This window comes from Brachypodium distachyon, chromosome 4, assembly GCF_000005505.3.
Source record: "Brachypodium distachyon strain Bd21 chromosome 4, Brachypodium_distachyon_v3.0, whole genome shotgun sequence".
NCBI lineage: Eukaryota > Viridiplantae > Streptophyta > Magnoliopsida > Poales > Poaceae > Brachypodium > Brachypodium distachyon.
The window spans coordinates 30,642,157-30,649,518 of NC_016134.3; the positions used below are offsets into that span (position 1 = coordinate 30,642,157).

The 7,362-nt window shown below is 48.2% G+C and overlaps 1 long non-coding RNA gene across 1 annotated transcript; it reads right to left on the reverse strand.

Annotated features, from left to right (window-relative positions):
* Positions 1–4,236: 4,236 nt before the first annotated feature.
* Positions 4,237–5,400, reverse strand: LOC112268861. The gene is made up of 2 exons (XR_002960345.1): positions 5,369–5,400; positions 4,237–4,457 (listed from the first exon to the last, which is right to left on the reverse strand). It is a non-coding gene; the product is annotated as an uncharacterized LOC112268861 (long non-coding RNA).
* Between the last annotated feature and the right edge of the window lie 1,962 nt (positions 5,401–7,362).

Genomic DNA, 7,362 nt, shown 5'->3' on the forward strand with positions numbered 1-7,362 from the left:
CTACAGCTGTCCAGGCCATGCCGCCATTGACGCTTGATTCGTGTCATCCCACGAAGCCGTCAAGGGCTCAAGGCGGCGCACTAATTCGTTACATGGAAGCGTTCTTCCAAAAGCTTCTGTAGCATGAGGACGGGTGGGTGTTGGACTGTTCACCGAGCCGATTGATGCGATGACCTGGGCCTCCGCGATTACTATACCGCGATTACTATGTGGATGTTGACATCATCAGCAACTGCCTCAAGTGCTGTCGCCTCGCAGATCCGCTCACATTCGCTGAAGATATATGGCTTACCTTCCGCAATCCCATGACCTGCAAAAGCAAGGGAGATAATGTGCAGTGGATGAGAGAGTGTCCGAGCTCTCTGGCATATTTCATTCAGGGTTGAGCGTCCGTTGGAGCGAAGAGGATGCTCAAGGACAAGGGCGATGTGAAGTTCGCAGTGAGCACATGAAGGGGGATCATTAAGAGAGAAAGGGTCTGCCCATGGCCATACCATTATGAATGTATTTACACATGTAACAATGAGTAATTTGCATGCAACAAGTACGATTTTTTTTGGTGAGAAGCAACAAGTACGATATTGTTTACCTTGGTGAGCGATCGATTGGCGGCAACGGCCATATTTGCCCCTAACTGGCACGGCCACCTAGCTTGATCGAGGGCTGGTTTGCACACTTCTGATGCCGACGCTTGAGTTGCTAGAGCCAGGGGACAACAAGGACTGGATCGCGATGTCGATTCTGGCTAGGTCCACCTCCTGGTATTGCTGTGCGCATTAATATCAACTAATTAATGAATTCCCCACACCCATGAGTAGGCAAAAACAAGAAGTTACATGGTATTGTGTTCCCAACACATGTCCTACCTGGTCACATCTATAGGATCTAATGCATGATTAAGCCATGTCTTTCACTGTTTGCGCACACCGCATATCATCCTATAGACTTCACACATTAAGCCCATGTCTTTCAATGTTTGTGTACAACACATATCCTTATAGACAATCATGATGTACATCTTACACATTAAGCCATGCATTTCATTGTTTGTGTACATAACATATACTCGTACACGCTTCACACATTAATTAAGCCATGTTGTCTTTGGCTTTTTGTGTATTATGCATATCCTCGTATACATTTCAGTGTAAATTTCACACGTTAGGCATGTATTTCACTGTTCGGTGTGCAAGTCCTCGTAGTCTTTGCTAAATGATCCAATGACCTATTTGTAAGTTTTATTATGTTTTAGTACTCCTTGTGCAGCGCTGTCACCCGTTTGAGCAGCCTCCTCCTCAAAGGCTTCATGGCTAGTAGCAGAGATGGTAAGGAAATCTCGTGAAGGCACGCCTGTGAGATGGAGATTCCTGCATTGCTTGACTGAAATACGACGATGACCTTTTTGGTTGCAAGATTGAGGTGCCAGAGGCAACTTCTACCCACGATGAAGAAGACATTGCCACTCCTCTCCCCGAAGCCCTCGAACCTAATCATGTTGTGTGCGACCCCAAACACCCAATCCTTCTTGTCAACCCCAGCACCCGCCTGCTCCAACTCATGAGCACGCTACTCCTGTTTGGCTGCACATCATCATCACTAGCATCTCAGGGACGATCACCACCAGCCTCCCGTCCGGAGAAGTTCTCGAGATGAGATTTTTTTTTCTAGATATAAATACATGTGTATACTACATATTTGTAAAATTTCAATACGAAATAATGTGTTATGTGATCTACACAAAAAAGACAAATGTGGATCTACGTACGGTTGATGAAATAGTCTGCCGAGGGGTCTTTGCCGAGGGGGCTTCATGGTAGAGATAGCAAGGAAATCTCGTGAAGGAACGCTTGCGAGATGGAGATTCGTGCATTGTTCGATTGAAAGACGATGATGACCTTTTTTGTTGCAAGATTGAGCCGGATGAGGCAACTTCTACCCACAATGAAGACCGCATTGCCACCACTCTCACCGATGCCGTCAAACCTAATCAAGTTGTAGACCAATCCTTCTTGTCAACCAGCACTCCCAACCCCCCCCCCCCCCTCCAACTCGTGAGCAAGATGCCTCCTGCTCGGCTCCACATCGACATCACTAGCATCTCAGAGATGAGCACCGACAGCCTCCTGTCCGGAGGAGCTTCCAGGATGAGCGTTTGGTTGCAGGTGACGCTGCCGCATGGAGACCGGTGATTTTTCCTGAACGGTCAAAAACAGACCGATAACGTGCACCAAGGGTCATCATATTGGAAAATAGTCATAAAACCCGAAAAACAACGACTATAGACCACGAAAACGGCTAAAATATCAGCCGAAAACCAGAAAAATGTGCATAACCCATGAAAACGGCCAGAACATTTTTCAACCTTCCTGGGGGCGGCGGTTGGTTTGCATCCCTCTCCGATGGCCTAGTGGTTAGATCCCTCCACAGATCTAGCCATCGAGGTGGAGGCGCCCGCGGCTGGATCTCCTACGCGTAGCATGAGGAAGAGGAAAGCAGAGGAGCCGCTGACCCATTCAGGCGTCGTCGTCGGAGTGGGTGAAAAAGACGGCGTGGACTACATCAGCAACCTCTGCGGCGACAACCTCCACAGATCTAGCCATGGTATCGTGTACAACTAGCACCGCCGAAGACGCTGCCGTCGTCTGCCTTCCTATTCTCGCCAACTCTCAGATCGAGTTCTCACCATGAGAGCTTGCTGCCTCCCTGACGGCAGCATCCAGGGGCTTCACTTCCCCGTACATAAGCAACTGGAGCTTAAAATGGTCACCTTGTCTGATGATTCGCTTCGCTATATGGTTGCAAACTGCTGCCCTGCTTTGAAGTGGGGTTGCTGCTTGACGCATGCTCTGGGTTTCGTTGCGTCCTCATAAACTCCCTTAGCCTTGTAAGCATCCGCGTTTACACTTTTCGTTATGATGGCATGTTCATGTCTGAGGAACTCATCATCGAGAAGGCTCCAAGTCTCGAAAGGTTGCTCATGCATGGTCGTGGTATGGGCAAGCATGTGTCAGTTATATCTGCACCTAAGCTAGAGACCTTGCGCTGCATTGTGGATAAGGAACAACAACCGGCCACCAAAATATCCTTTGGCTCTATGGTTATTCAGGTATATGTCATTGTCATGTTCCGGCAGCTGGTTTCTAGCCACCATTTTTGCTTTGCAGATTCTTTTTTATGTGGAAAGCAAGCTATTTGATGTTTCTTTGGATGCTTCATAAAGGGATTGCAGCTTGATAACCTAATGTTGGCCGTGCGCCTCCACGACGCAGTAATCGCCGATCCATGACACCCCGATAGCTTCCCACGCCGGCTTTGCAGTCTCATGTTCCCTGATTGACATCATAACGTCATCAAGCATAGACTGAGGTATTGCAGTAATGGCTCCTTGGTCGATATCCTCATCGACCTCATCATCCTCTATTGCCTCCCACACTCCAAGGTGACGAAGGAGGATCTTCATTTTACCTGCCCAAAGCTGGTAATTTGTCTCGGTGAGTTGCGGGCACTCTATTTTTCCAACGATCGAGAAGGCTCAAAGTCTCGATATGGCGTTGTTCCTTCTGAGATGGGCCTGCAAGGGATGTTAGACAACCTCATGCATGGAGCAGTCTGTCTCCCCTACCAACTTATTATAGAGAAGCAAAAGTCTCTGGAATCTCCGTTGGCAGCAAGCAGTTCCCTTTCTTTTCTCGAGGCAGGAGGGAATGAAAGGCGAATTAAAGCTACAATATGACCTGGAAAAAGAGACTAACAGCTGCTGAAGGTGATATTTTAGGTTATATCATCCCAATACTGCCTAGTTAATTATTTTGCTTGTTATAAATTAATTCCTTATGATTTGTTTCTCCTTCCCTCCTCAACCTTCTTCTCCCCCACCTGATCCACATCACTACACGTTCGCTCGCCACTCCCGCCTGCCAAAGAGGATCGAGCAAGAGGAAGGCTCGATCAGTGGCGAGTGACAGTGAGCACAGGTCCTCCTCTGGGAGACGATACCGTCGGAGGGGATCTATCGTGCTGGTGGGGTCGCTGCAGCCACAGCAGCAAGAAGTTTGGACCATCAGCCGCCGCCGGAGGAACTCAACTACAAGACGAAGCACTGCAAGAAATTCGACTCCAACGGGCGCTGCAAGTTCAGGGATGACTACACCTTCGCCCATGGCAGAGCCGAGCTACGCCCCGCCTTGCATGGCACTTTCAAGGATGGTGATAATGTGTACTTTGAATTCAGGAACATGGGAAAGCGAGCAAGGGTCGTCCCCTCGTCCACCAATTAATCCATCTCTTTGATTGTTCGTGTAGAACACATATCCTTGTATACACTTCACACATTAAGCCACGCCTTTCAATGTTTGTGTGCAACACATATTCAGGTGGAGGAGGAGGAAAGTGAAGGATGATGTGGGCCTCCTGCTGTTGTTCTTCGAGGAGCCTCAGGTACTTCTCCATCCACATATCTTTCTCCCGCGTCATGCACCATGCATTCGTCTCTCATCAATTCAGCAGTAGCTTGCTAATTGGGATAGATGATGATATGGTTATATGGTACGGGACGTGGATTTTTGGTTCCCGGGATCCAGTGCTCCCTATAGTTCAAACTTCATGAAAATCAGTTTCAAAAAATCTGATTTTTTTTTGTAGTGTTAGTATAGAGGTATACTACATATCTGTGCATTTTCATGTAAAGATACATTGATTTGTGGTCTGTGCAAAAATAACAAATCTGGGAATGTATAATAGCGCTATTGTACATCTCCAGATTTTTTATTTTTGTACAGACCAGGGTTTTGGGATTCGGTTTTGTTTTCTTCGGCCCCTACCGAAATGGGCGAAATTCGGAAATTTCGTCTGAAATTCGTTCGAAATTCGTTCGAAATTAACAAATCAAAATTTGAATTTTAAACAAAATTTGACTGAAATTTGGCCGAAATTTAGCCCAAAAATGTCCGAAATTTGCCCCAAAAAACAAGTCAGGAGGGAGTGGAGAGGGGAAAATGAAAATTAGGGTTAGAGGAGGCTACGGTTTGGGTTTTTATACCATGAGGGGTTACTTCTGGGCTTGTTCAGGCCATGGGCTGGGCCATAAATTCAAAAAAGGTCGAATTTTTTTGCCCGGTTTACACTTTTTTCGGCCCATACCGAAAGGGGCGAAATTCGGTGAATTTCGGCCCGTTATGGCCGAAGCCCAAAACCATGGTACAGACCACAAATCAATGTATATTTACACGAAAATGTACAGATATGTAGTATACGTCTATACTAACACTAAAAAAAATTCAGATTTTTTTGAAATTGATTTTCATGAAGTTTGAACTATAGAGACCATTGGATCCCGGGAGCCAAAGTGGGTTTCCGATATGGTACATACCTTCTTGAGCTTCTCCTTCTCAGTCATCAACTCTGCGACCTTCTTTTCCAGCTACGCATTGAGCGCCTGATAAGTAACTGAGTTGAGTAAGAGAAGGTAGATCCATCAGTACACAGATCATCATAATTCAGACTAGGCGCGACTTGCCGGCGGATCTGCCAAATTCCAGGATGCCTAATACTGGCCAGGCCAGCCTGGACATATGAGCCAGGCTCGGCGAGCGGGCTCGCCCCGAGACTGCCTCTCCTTCCTCCTGAGCCAAGTGCACTAAAACGGCCCGTTGAATCTTCCGGCCGAATCGGCCAAATCGGCCCGGCCCTCCTCCTCCTCCTCCTCCTCCTACTTTTAATTTTATATGTCTCTCTGTCGTTTCATCGGCTCCATCCCGCTGCAGTTCTTTGAGAGAATCCCGCTCGGACTCAGCAACTGCATGCGCGGTGCTACATCGGATCCAGAATCTGCTGTATATAATCGACGCCGCCGGTTCACCTCCAGCTAGCCCTCCCGGGATCAGAAACGCACGCTGTGATACCAAATTGTTGGCACAGGCCGGCGATTGCTGGAGCTTTCTCATGATTCCTCTCTGTGGACACACACGAACACAAAGTGGCTATCCTACGAGACGAACACACAAGAACACAGGGCAATTTTGTGCCGCACGCAACAAGTGCGGCTTTTATGTTTCTTCCGTTTTATTTCTCTCGGCAGCTAAAAACAAGGCCACCCTTACATGCAGCAACTAATGCGCCTACCATCCGAGACTGTCGGCAACGCTTCTACAACTCAAGCAAACTAGTTAACAACATGACCGATACTTAGCCAGACGCTACAAAAATAAAAGCTACAAGGCTTATCAATGTGCTACTACAAAAAGACTTGCATGAAATAAAAAACTAACAATATTTATTCGAAGCTAAGATAAATGAGGAGCTTCCATGTTAAGTGCAACATTCTTGGGTATCAGGGTGCCTTCCTTCCGTTTTTAGCTCGCGGTCACGTTGTCACGCGCTTCTTGATCGCAAATAAGGCGCTCGCGTCAGTCACCATCTCCTGCCCACAACCCCAACCCACCACCCCCCCCCTTCCAACCACAATCCCTAGCCACCCCTTGCATCGTCATCGTCTTCAAGCGCCTTCGATCGAGACCATGGTGCAGGAGCAAGGTATCGACTGCGAGCGAGCGGCTGCAAAGGAAATCTTGCGAAGGGCAGCCACGGAGAAGAAGGGAAATAAGGCTTCCGGCGGGGCTGAGCCTCAGTCGCCGCGTGGAGATCTATTGCACGACTACGACGAGAACGGTGCCCCAGCGAAGAAGAGTGGTCAGCTCTGCCGCGAGCGTAGATCTTATGACAGGGATGAAGATGAAGAGCATCAGCAGACGGTGGTGGTGAAGAAGGTTGTAGAGGATAAGTTGGTGGAGGTGAAGGAAGAGATAATTTTGGAGAACGCGGATCGGCAGCCAGCTTCCGTGGAGGTCCATAAGAAGAAGAAGAAGGCCAGAAGGGACATGGTCAAGGAGATGAAACAGCCCAGTAGCATGGACAAAGTTCGGAAGAAATCAGGCATCTGCTTGGCATCCATACAGATTACAGAAGAAGAAGCTTGCTCTTGTCGAGACCCTTGGGATGGATGCATGATGCAGAGGAGAAGACGGAGGAATATGATGCGACGGATGAAGTGGAAGAAGAAGAAGAGGATTCAGAGTGGGATCCTGAGGAGGAAGCTGACATTGTAGGCAATGAGGACTATGTCGCTGGCGAGCAGGAGGAGCTGGAAGACGAGGAGGGCGACGACGAGGAAGAAAAGGAGGTCGTGGCACCGGAGGAGCAGCATGTGCTGAGCACAAGGAAGTTTGAGGGCATCCGTACGCTGACGAAGCCGGCAATACCAAGGGGAAGCAAGTTGCAAGCCAGACTCAGGCACGCTTCATTTCGCTCCTGCCGCGTCGCCAATCGGACAACTTCAGTAAATTGTCACCTGCAGCAAAGGTGGAA